We start from the raw sequence: 11937 nt of genomic DNA on the forward strand, positions 1-11937 counted from the left end.
AAATATAAACTAATTCACATCTTATGCTGATGTAAATTTGATGAGAATAATTTATTAAATAATAAAATAAAATATTTAAATTTCTTGAGAGTGCTTATATACATGATATTCTTAACTACTCTTTTGAATTTTTTGATTACTTTTTTAGATTTTATGTTGATGTTAAAGTGTATAATTTTTTATTGCATCAACAAAAAATTAAGATAAGAGCTTGAAATTAAAAATATATATATTTACTTTAATATTAAAATAGGCTTTTATGAGTAAAAACCATAAGTAAAAGGCTTATTTAACTACAAAAATAGATTATGGTTTGTTTAAACACAATATGGTGAGTTGAAGGGGAATAAAAAGAAAATAGTAAATAAGGAAGGCTTACAAGGCAATTATCCAAATTTCAAGTTTGGTGCCGCCACACTGCCAGGAGTGCCACCCTTTCCCTTCCTTTTCAGCAGCCATTCAAAAATAAAAAATTTGTATAACAGGTCCCTAAATATTTTAAATCATTATAATTATTATTATTTTACTGTTTTGGTTCAGAAATTGGGCAGCACCACCCTCCACCAAGTGAAATGTACCATTTTGGTACTTAATTTTTGAGACAACCTATTTTAGTATTTTATTTTATTTTTTATATTATTAGGGTAAAAAAACCATTTTAAATGATTTTGGTTTGACTTTGTTTGGGTTTGGAATGATTACTTTAAAATTTAAATTCAATCTAAATGTTTGGGAAAGAATCGACTGCTACTTGATCTTTCGATCATTCAGCGATCGGTACGGTGGATTAATACCCATTGATAAGTAGAAGGATAGTGTTGGAGATAAGAGAAAAAAACTATTTAAATGTTAGTTTGGATATTTATGACATTCGAAGTTGTTTCATGAAAAAAACCGAATTGTAACAGAGAAGGGGAAGGAAAATAAGAACTTTCAATTGCTGCAGGCGATATAAACAGAAAGACTATACAACAATAATAATTTAAATAAAAATTTTTAAATAATTTAAAAACTATTTATAACTTTTTAAAATTAATCTAAAATCAAACTTCCAAGTTGAATATTTGAGCCATCAAATATGTGAAATGAATCGGACAGAGACTGAGCCATCAGAGAAATTTGTTGATCTGTGTGCGCGAGTGGCGACTACATGCGTTGAAAGCCTTCATAGAATCATACATAGAGTTTCACACTCCATCCATTGAACTAAGACTCTTTTTTATTACAAATTGAATGTCGTCTACAAGATATGCCTTCTACCATTCTTGGACTTCGCTGTATCTTTCATACTCTTTCTTTAATTATTATTTGTTTATTTTTCTCTTTTCATCTTATCATATGATATCGTCGTCTGCGTATCTACCTACATGTGCATCACAATCACACGTATATGCTTTATATATTTACGTATATCTTATCTTTACTCAATTGATATAAATATTTTTATCAATATAAAAATTCGTATATTTATATAAGTCTTACCTTCTATTTATAAGTTTGAATGCAGTTAAGCACACTATTTGTCCAATCTAAAAGTTGACATTGTGTTAAAAAAAAAGAGATAAATATCAAAACTATATATTAACTTGAATTCAATGTATAATTTAATACATGGAATTTGATTTTATGTGATCATACACATTAACTTTTATTTTAGTTCAAATGTATATATAAAATTTTAATTTTGATTCAATTGTATATATTTTAAAAAATAAATATATTAATTTATTTTTATAATTTGTATATGTAATATGTAAACGTACAATAATGTTATATCGATAATGATGTTAATTGTTTATGAAAATTGAATCCGATTAAAATGTCATGTATAAAATTGCATGAAATTAAAGTTCATATATTACATTACACATTGAACCAAAGCTTATGGGTAGTTTTGAGATTTATTCTTATAAAAAAAAACCATATGTAGAAGGAGCAAACCCAAAATTAATGAAATTTTTTTACAAGTCCCTTAACACTCCATATATGATTGAATAAATCTTTTATAAATATATTTTTTACAGAAAATTTTTTCCATGCTTTTAGTTTCTATACTATGTGTAAATTGTGGATGTGGCATCTATAATCTAAATTTAATCAATTTTAGATTTTATACATTTTAAATTTTAAAATTTCAGTCTTGACTAAATAGTATCCATTAAATTGTGCGGCAAACATTTTGTCAAATGTATAAAGCTCATGTCAGCTAACTATTTTTTATAATACTCTCTCTCACACACAAAAAACATCATTTTTAGCGAATAATTTTAATGGCTATCGTTTGAGTCAAGTTTGAAATTTCAAATTTGAAAAATTATAAAGGCTGAAAATGATCAAATTGAAGAATAGAAATTAAATCCGCAACTTACACATAGTACGAAACTAATAACAGAATTTGATTCAACAGATTTAATTACTATTTTTCAGGTAATAATTGAATTTTCAAAATTTAAGAAATGTATATAAAGTTTTAAAAGTTTTAAGTTATATATATATACTAATGAATGTTGGGTATAGTGATAAAACACCTTATATTTTTAAGAAGAGACGTAAGTTTAAACTTTAAAAACGACTAACCCCAAATATAGATGTAAACAAATTAATACAAAAATACCCCTCAATATAAAAAATTTAGAAATTAGAGTTAAGAAATCTCCTTAAGATAAGATTTGTGTCAAGAATGTGAGAATCCATTTCTAATTTTTAAAAAGTGATATATTATTTAATTTAGATATTTCTAGAAGGGATAATACGTGTCTCCCGTGTGCCCAATGAGGTTTGGAGTTAGATTTGCTAAAATTAGGGAAGACAAATAGAGTTTTGGAATAATTATGTATGACATTAATCAAATATTCATAATTAGGAAAGGAGTTTTTGGATTTTGACATGTTTAAGCGTATTTTTTTATTTTAAAAATTTAAGGATAAATTGTAGAGTTTTTTTTATAATTTATAATAATCTAATTAATACGGATTTTTTTGAATAAGATTGTGATTAATTATCTTTACTACTCACTTTCGAAATTGACATGAATTAAATTAAGAGAGACCAATTTACTTAATTTTAAAATTGAGAGAGATTAGAATGATTTTATTTACCAAACTTATTTAATTATACAGCACTAATGCATCAAATCTCATCGGAATTAGATGAGAATAATACTAAGATGAATTATCTCCTAGGAAACTCACGTGTTGAGGGCAAGGTAGCTATTATTCACCTAAACAACCCACCACCAATACCACAAAAGTGAATAAATAGGCAATGGATGAAATTAGTCAACATCATTAACTCAATGCGTAAGAAAAAGAAAAATGGTGGGTGGGTTCATAAATTTGGGAATTTCCACATCTTCATTCACTTGCTTCCTTCTTGGCAATTCTCATTAATTTATGGACGGAAAATAATTTCCCCCATGTTAAACGTGAGAAAGAATAATTTTGTAGGTTTTTCCTCTATTGCCCATCACTTGGTCTCCATTTTTGTAAAAACTAATAAATAAAGTTTTTATATATAACTAGATTTTATCGTTCCCATAACTCATAAAGTGGGTGAACCGAAGAAATTGTCACTCCACTAATAATTATTTTGACCAAATTCTCAAGTTGCCTCAAATAAATCTTTTGACCAATGCTTTCATTTTTGGCCGTTATTGATGTGAATTCGTTTGGTTTTTGTCCACACGATGATTCATGTGGTTGATTTTTGGTTATATTAATATTATTTTGTCGTATATGTCATGTTAAAATTTTAATTTAAAAAAATTTAAAATTATTAAAAAATTAAAATGCAAAGAAAAGAACCTTAAAATATAAAAAGAAATTAAAAAAGGATTTTAAAAGAATTTTTTAAAAAAGAAAAAAAATTATTATTGAGTGATTTTTCAAGATCAAGTCTAGACAATTTTTTAAGCGAATCCTAATCAATTTTCTATTACTTATCCCTTGAAGCAAATTTCGTAATTTTACATCAAGTCTTAAATACTTTTAAACTCGTCTTAAAATTGTAACTTATAATTTCATAATAATTCTTTTAATTTGTTTCATATCACTATTCAACTCAAAATTTGTGTTAATAATTGTGGAAGTAGGGTTTTTTTGTTTTTTTTTTAAATTCAATTTTTTTAATATTTTTATTATATTGATCATAATGCTCTTTTTTATTTTTTAATAATTTATTTCATGTCCTATGTATATAGCTTCATGACAATTTCTTTGAAAATTATTTATTGTTCATAGCATCCAATTTTTTTTTAGTACATCTAAAATATAAAATTAAAAAAAGTACAAAACCTTTTCATACCCTTATCCTTCAATTAATTATTAAAAATCTCAATTAGTTGAATTTATTTTTAAGAGCTTCAATGAGTGGAAACATTTAGTTTGATGTTAGTGTACGTGTGTGTATCAAGGGAGTTTCATAATGCAAGTTTGGATTTAATTCAATGATTTTTTAATTTTAGATTTAATAATTTTATTATACGTTCTTTTTTAACACAATATTTACAATTCTTCTTTAACTAATTAATAGATAAATAATGTATTTTAATGTACTTAAATTTATATTTTTCTGTATTGAATCAAATTAAAACTTGATCGATAATAATTAAATAATTTTAGAATAAAAAAAATTTTGATTGATGGAATCCTTGAAAAGAAAAATCCCGACATGAGTCATAAAAACAGACATATCAAAATGACTTTACAACCAATCTTCGACATAAAGCATAAATAAAACATTTTTATATTATTCTCCTACTATTCCTTTTCATCCAATAAATAATGACCATAAGGACCAAAATAAAACACAAAAAAGAACTCGACATAAACATTTTTAATTCCAATAAAATCCACAAAAATTGTTCACAACAATAAATATATAATTTCGATAATATTTGATGCTGTGAACAAATAAGTTTTGAGTGTAATGATCAGATATATTTTTAGAAAAGAACGTATATTTTATAAATAAATAAATTTTAATAACCAATGTTCTTAGAAATGGATTGATGAGTCAAACTAATTACATCAAGAATCAATCAGCACAAACAAAATAAAAATTGGATTGACCTACTGATAGATCGGAGATAAAAAAAGAGTTGTTTGATTTAACCAACAATAACAAAAGAAAATTTAATTTTAAATATTGATTTTTAAATTTATTTATAAGTTGATTAATAAAGTATCAATCCATGAGACAGTCTCTGCATCAAATATTGGTAGAATATAATAAGTGAATTAATTTATAAAATATTTTTTAAAAAATACCCAAAAATAATCAGCTGAATATATTGGGATCTGTCTACTTTGATACTGTCTGATACGGAACAGCAGCCGATACGTACCAGATTTCTTGGTCAAATAAAACAAACACTCGCATCTCTTAAAATCAACGGTCCAAATTAATCCAGTCCCAGTTTTCAATTAATATATATCTACTCTTCGTTAAACCCATTTTCCATTTTCATTTCATTTTTTCACATCCAAAGAAAAAATTTTCTTTCATTTACCTCCAAATGACAAAAAATTCTTCGACGGCGACAAGTTTGATTGAAGCAAAGCAATTGTATCATTAAAAAGATGTCTAGATGTTTTCGGCCTTTCGGCTTTGGTGGATTGTTATTGTTGGCGGCATTGACGGCGTCTATGCTTGTTCTTCCGTTGGTGTTGCCGCCGTTACCTCCGCCGCCTTTGATGCTACTGTTCTTTCCCGTTGGGCTTATGGCGGCACTCGTGTTCTTGGCGTTTTCTCCGACGGAGACTGTTGGGAATGTGGTTGTTCATACTTTGTAAGAAAACGAATATGGTGTATGTGTGTTTTGGTAGAAAGGTGGTCGGCGGGCGGCTCAGCTGAGTCTCTATAGGTTGTTGATTTTTGATGACTTTTTTTCTTTTTATAATTCTATAATATTCATATCACTTTATCCTTGTTTATTATTCAATATGATTTTTTTTTTGAGAAAGAAAAAAATGGAAAAGTACTGAGAAACACAGAGTAAAATTCATAATTGTGAATAATTCCCATTTTCCTCCATTTTTATATACTTTAATTGTGAATCATTCTTCCATTATGCATGAAGTTTCAAGTATTTTATATTTATGTGTTGGCCGAATGATTACAAATCATCCTCTTTGTCTCCACCGAAAATGTAAAGTATGATTTAGTTTCAATTGATTCTATACATCCAAATTCATTTCAGGATGATGCTAAAATTTTAGATTATGTAATATTATTATTTAAAAGTCGTAGAATATGAAAAATTAGGATTATCTTGATAAATATGAAAAATAATCTTAGAAAATTTGTAATTCTTATAAGATTTGATTTTGTAAATTCAGAGGATTAGGTCAATTCTTTAAGAATCTCAATTGTAGATAGGTTTTAATCTCCACTGTCGATGTAACTCAATTTTTGGTTTTGGAGGAGCTCAACTATAAATACGGGCCTTCCTCCTCATTTGTCTCCATCCCATCCCATTCTTTCTCGAGTAATAGAATACTTTGAGAGTATTTACTTATATATTTGGTGTACGCTATTTTTTTGTGGCATTTTGTTACTCTTTCGTTTTGAGTTGCTTCTGCTTTAATTTTCGGTGTCTTTGAGAATTTCTAGCAAGAATTCTCACTTAAGAGAATTAGACTGACTTAGGCAGATTTTGAGCATATGGAGACCTGCGGAAAGTCCAGGAAAGCTAGTTGATCGAGGGATATACTATTGGCTTTGGAAAATCAAGTGGTTAATCTCAAGGAGTCCATGAGGGACATGAGGGAGACACTTAAGGAAGTCAAATGACACATCGATGAGTTGGACTCAGTGAAGGAGCAACTCAAGGACTTTGTGTTGAAGTCTCCTGGTTCCACTGCAGACAAGTTGACGATAAGGGATAATGCAACAACAACAAAGAAAAGCAAAAAAAAAGATGTCGAAAAAGGAAAAGAAAAAGCATCATAAAAGGAAAGAAGAGGAAGGGTTTTATCTTCATTGCTTGAGTTCGGTTGGCGAGCTCTAGGTGGCGGTTCATCGATTCAAATGGTGAAAAGGTAACAATTGAGGAGAGGAGCAACATATCAACAAATGATGGCCATCCAACAACAGGTTCAAGAGATTGAAGTTAGGGATTTTCAAAAATAAAAGAGGGTTTTTTGCGACCTTGAAAAGGGATTCTTAGGAAACTAATTGGAGATTCGAAGAGAGTAGGGGAAGAGGAGTATTCTAGTGGTACCTGATCGGAGCTTTGATGGTTGTAGATAGCGATGACAATGAATAGTGGCTATAGAGAAAAAAAGGGGAAAGAAGGGAGACTTAATGGTTGAGTGACCTTAATATTCAATGCGACTAACATCAATGATCAGGTTAAAAAATTTCATATTTGAATTACCAAAATGAAAGCGCTACGATAGTTGTATGATTATTAGGATAATTTACCTTATATACTTTTAGTTCAATCTCTCCATTTTATATTAATTACTCTCTAAATGTGTCTCAATAAAACTATAACACCCCTAACCCCAAACCGTCGCCGGAACGAGGTTATGAGGCATTACCGGACATATCAGACAACTTACGAATAATTTACAATTAATATAACTTTCATAGTATAATATAATAATTAAGTCACTATATTGGACTCTCGAAGTTCAACACGTATTAAAAGTAAAACGGGACTTGTTCGAGTATTCCAATATATTTTTTTTATAAAAATTTTGGCAGCATTTCTGCTTATTTTTACCTAAACCTCCTGCAAATTCAAACCAAAACAACCAACACCAATATTTCACATTCATATACTAATATTTATATTATTAACAAAATTTTAATTTAATAACTATCATAGCATCATTCAAAATTGATTAAAAACTTCATCCATTTAACAACTTAATGTTCATGTATCAAAATATCATGTACTTTCCTTACCATTTCATTTAACCATCTAAATTTTATAATTCATCCTTCACTACCCAAAGTAATATACATATTCAAGTGACTAAGTAACACCTATGTACATGCCACCTTTACCCAAAAGAAAAATATACATCACCAAGTTTGTGTTGGAGTCGGGATTGTTCTGGATGCTGAGCCGGGACACTTGACTTCTACTAACCTGCGCACGGAAACAACCGTACGCTGAGTATGGATATACTCAGTGGTATTACTATAAATCAAGACTATTTAACATTAATAAATTACAAACATCAACCATAATTTTATAATTATTTAAACTACTTTTATATATAATTATTTTACTTCATAAATCTTAAATTCATAATTCATTTTTCTCATACTAACTCAATTCATAATTTAGTTCATACATTCTTTTTCGTACTTTTCAATAGTACTAAAACAAATAATCTCATTTTCAAAATTTGATTTCAATTATTTACCCTATTAACAAAGCTCGGACTATGACAGATACGCGGATTCCACCCAAACACACCAGAATATCCAACCCAAACATACCTAGAATATTGTAAATCCTCCATAACACACCTGTATAATATATTCTCCCAAACACACCAATAAGGCATTGAATGCCTATTCGGATAAACCGAAGTATATAATAACAGAAACATCTTCTCGGCCGAACTACAATCTCCTCATCACATCACAAATCCAGTGGCATGCCATTTGTATCGAATCTAGTCCGACAAGTTAATAGGGTATTATTTTACTTTTTCTAATTTCAATTTAATTTACACAAAAATTTTCAATACTCATTCAATTCAATTTGATTCAAATTTACATCACTTTCATGTTCACTCAATATTCATATCAATTTCACATACTTACCTCAAGTTTTATTTACCATACATAACAATTAAAATTTCAGCAATCAATAATAATTAAAATTCGAATTATAGTAATACACACCGTAATTCTCCCGTTTTAGTCCTCGATGACTTTCTCCTTTCCTTTCGATGCTGATGCTTCAGGTTCTTTGTTGGCTACGAAAATAATAGTAATTTACATTATTATTTACAGCATTAATTATAATAAATAATTAAATTTCTAAACAACTCCTACCTTATTCCCAATTTAATCTTTTTTATTACTTACTCTAAATTAAGCTAAATTCACTTAATTAGATCCTAATTAGACACACCACTAGGCTCATAAATATTTTTAATAATTATTTTCGAACTTATTTCACTAAGATGGAGGCCCTATAACTCACTTTTCCGGTGCTCGTAAATTTCAGGTCATTACATTTCTCCTCCCCTTGATAAATTTCGTCCTCGAAATTTACCTGAGAAGAGATGAGGATATTGTACTCTCATAGTTTCCTCTGGTTCCCAAGTCGCTTCTTCAACATTATGATTTCTCCATAGGACTTTCACTAAAGGAACCTTTTTATTTCTTAATTCTTTCACTTCTCGTACTAAAATTTGAACCGGCTCTTTTTCATATGATAGATCAGGTCAAACTTCAATATCTTCTGTAGAAATTATATGAGAAGGATCTGATCTATATTTTCGTAGCATCGAAACATGAAAAATATCATGAATCCTTTGTAATTCAGAAGGTAAAGCCAATCGATATGCAACTGGTCCAATTCTTTCCACTATTTCATACGGCCCAATAAAACGTGGGGTCAATTTACCTTTCCGACCAAATCTCAAAAATTTTTTCCAAGGAGAAACCTTTAGAAATACTTTGTCTCCAACTGAATATTCAATGTCCCGACGTTTCAGATCAGCATAAGATTTTTGTCTGTCAAAAGTTGCCTTTAATCTCTGTTGAATCTTCTTGACTGTTTCTTCTGTTTCACGAATCAATTTCGGCCCAATTACTTTTCTTTCATTCAACTCCGTCCAACATACTGGTGATCTACATTTTCGACCAAATAACGCTTCGTACAGAGCCATCTAAATACTAGATTGGAAACTATTATTATAGACAAACTCAGCTAGTGGCAAATATCGCTCCCAACCTGCTTCAAACTCAATAATACAAGCTCGAAGCATATCTTCTAGTACCTGAATTACCCGTTCGGACTGTCCGTCAGTTTGGGGATGAAAAGCTGTACTGAAACTAAGTCTAGTACCCAACGACTCATGTAACTGTCTCCAAAATCTCGATATGAACCGAGGATCTCGATCTGAAATTATTGATATCGGAATGCCATGTAGTCTAACAATTTCTCGAATATACACGTCTGCAAGCTTCTGCAACGACCAATCAGTCCTGACTGTTATAAAATGTGCTGACTTGGTAAGTCTATCAACTATCACCCAAATAGCATTCTTTTTGCTTGCTGACAACGGTAATCCTGTAATAAAATCCATCGTGATGCGATCCCATTTCCATTCAGGAATATTAATAGGCTGAAGCAATCCAGTAAGAACCTGATGTTCTGCCTTTACTCGTTGGCAAGTCAGACATTTACTTACAAATTCTACTATGTCTCTTTTCATCCCTGGCCACCAGTATAATTCTCTTAAATCTCGATACATTTTCGTGCCTCCGGGGTGCATAGCAAACGAACTATCATGAGCTTCACGTAGAATTAACTCTTTGAGCTCAGAAGTATTTGGAATACAAATCCGATTTCGAAACCTCAAGCATCCACAATCATCAATACTAAAATTTTCTGCTGTGCCATTCTGTACCATCTCTCTTTTCTTCAATAATTTGTCATCTTCCAACTGAGCTGATCTAATCTGATCAAACATTACCGGTTTTACTCTTAATTCGGCCAAAAAACTCCCATCATCAGTGATACTAAGCCGTGCAAACATTGCTCTTAATTCAATTACAGCTTTTCTGCTTAATGCATCAACTACAACATTAGCTCTTCCCGGATGATAGTCTATAACACAATCATAATCTTTCAGAAGCTCGATCCAACGCCTTTGTCTCAAATTCAATTCCTTCTGAGAAAGAAGATACTTCAAACTCTTATGATCAGTATAGATGTAGCATTTTTCACCATAAAGATAATGTCTCCAAATCTTCAATGCAAAAATCACAGCTGCTAACTCAAGTTCATGAGTGGGATAATTCCTTTCATGTGATTTCAATTGACGAGATGCATAGGCTATTACCTTCCCATCCTGCATCAATACACAACCCAAACCACTCAAAGAAGCATCACTATACACTACAAATTCTTTATCCGATTCTGGCAATGTCAAAACTGGTGTTTCGGTTAACATTCGCTTCAATGTTTCAAAACTTTTCTGACATTGATCATCCCAAAAAAAAGGAACACGCTTCTGCAATAGTTTAGTCATTGGTAGTGCTATCTTCAAGAATCCATTTACAAACCTCCTGTAATACCCAGCTAAACCAAGAAAACTGCGTACCTCCGATACATTCTTTGGCGTCTTCCATTGAATAATTGCTTCGATCTTTTTCGGATCAACTCGGATTCCATCTGCAGATACTACATGTCCCAGAAATACCACTTCTGATAACCAGAACTCGCATTTACTAAGCTTTCCATATAACTGTTTCTCTCGTAAAATTTGTAGAACTATTCGAAGATGCTGATCATGTTCTGCCTCTGTCTTCGAATATACCAATATATCATCAATGAAAACCACCACAAACTGATCTAAATACGGCTGGAAAATGCGGTTCATCAGATCCATGAAAGCAGCTGGGGCATTGGTCAATCCAAATGGCATTACCAAAAATTCATAATGGCCATAACGAGTACGGAAAGCAGTTTTAGACACATCACTTTCCTTCACCTTCAGATGATAATACCCGGATCTCAAATCAATTTTTGAAAATACTGAAGCTCCCTTAAGCTGACCAAACAAATCATCTATACGAGGCAACGGATATCGGTTCTTGATCGTCACTTTATTCAACTGTCGATAATCAATGCATAACCGCATAGAACCATCTTTCTTTTTAACAAACAACACTGGAGCTCCCCAGGGTGAAATACTTGGTCTAATAAATCCACGATCTAGTAAATCTTGTAACTGC

This window comes from Gossypium hirsutum, chromosome A13, assembly GCF_007990345.1.
Source record: "Gossypium hirsutum isolate 1008001.06 chromosome A13, Gossypium_hirsutum_v2.1, whole genome shotgun sequence".
NCBI classification, from domain to species: Eukaryota; Viridiplantae; Streptophyta; class Magnoliopsida; order Malvales; family Malvaceae; genus Gossypium; species Gossypium hirsutum.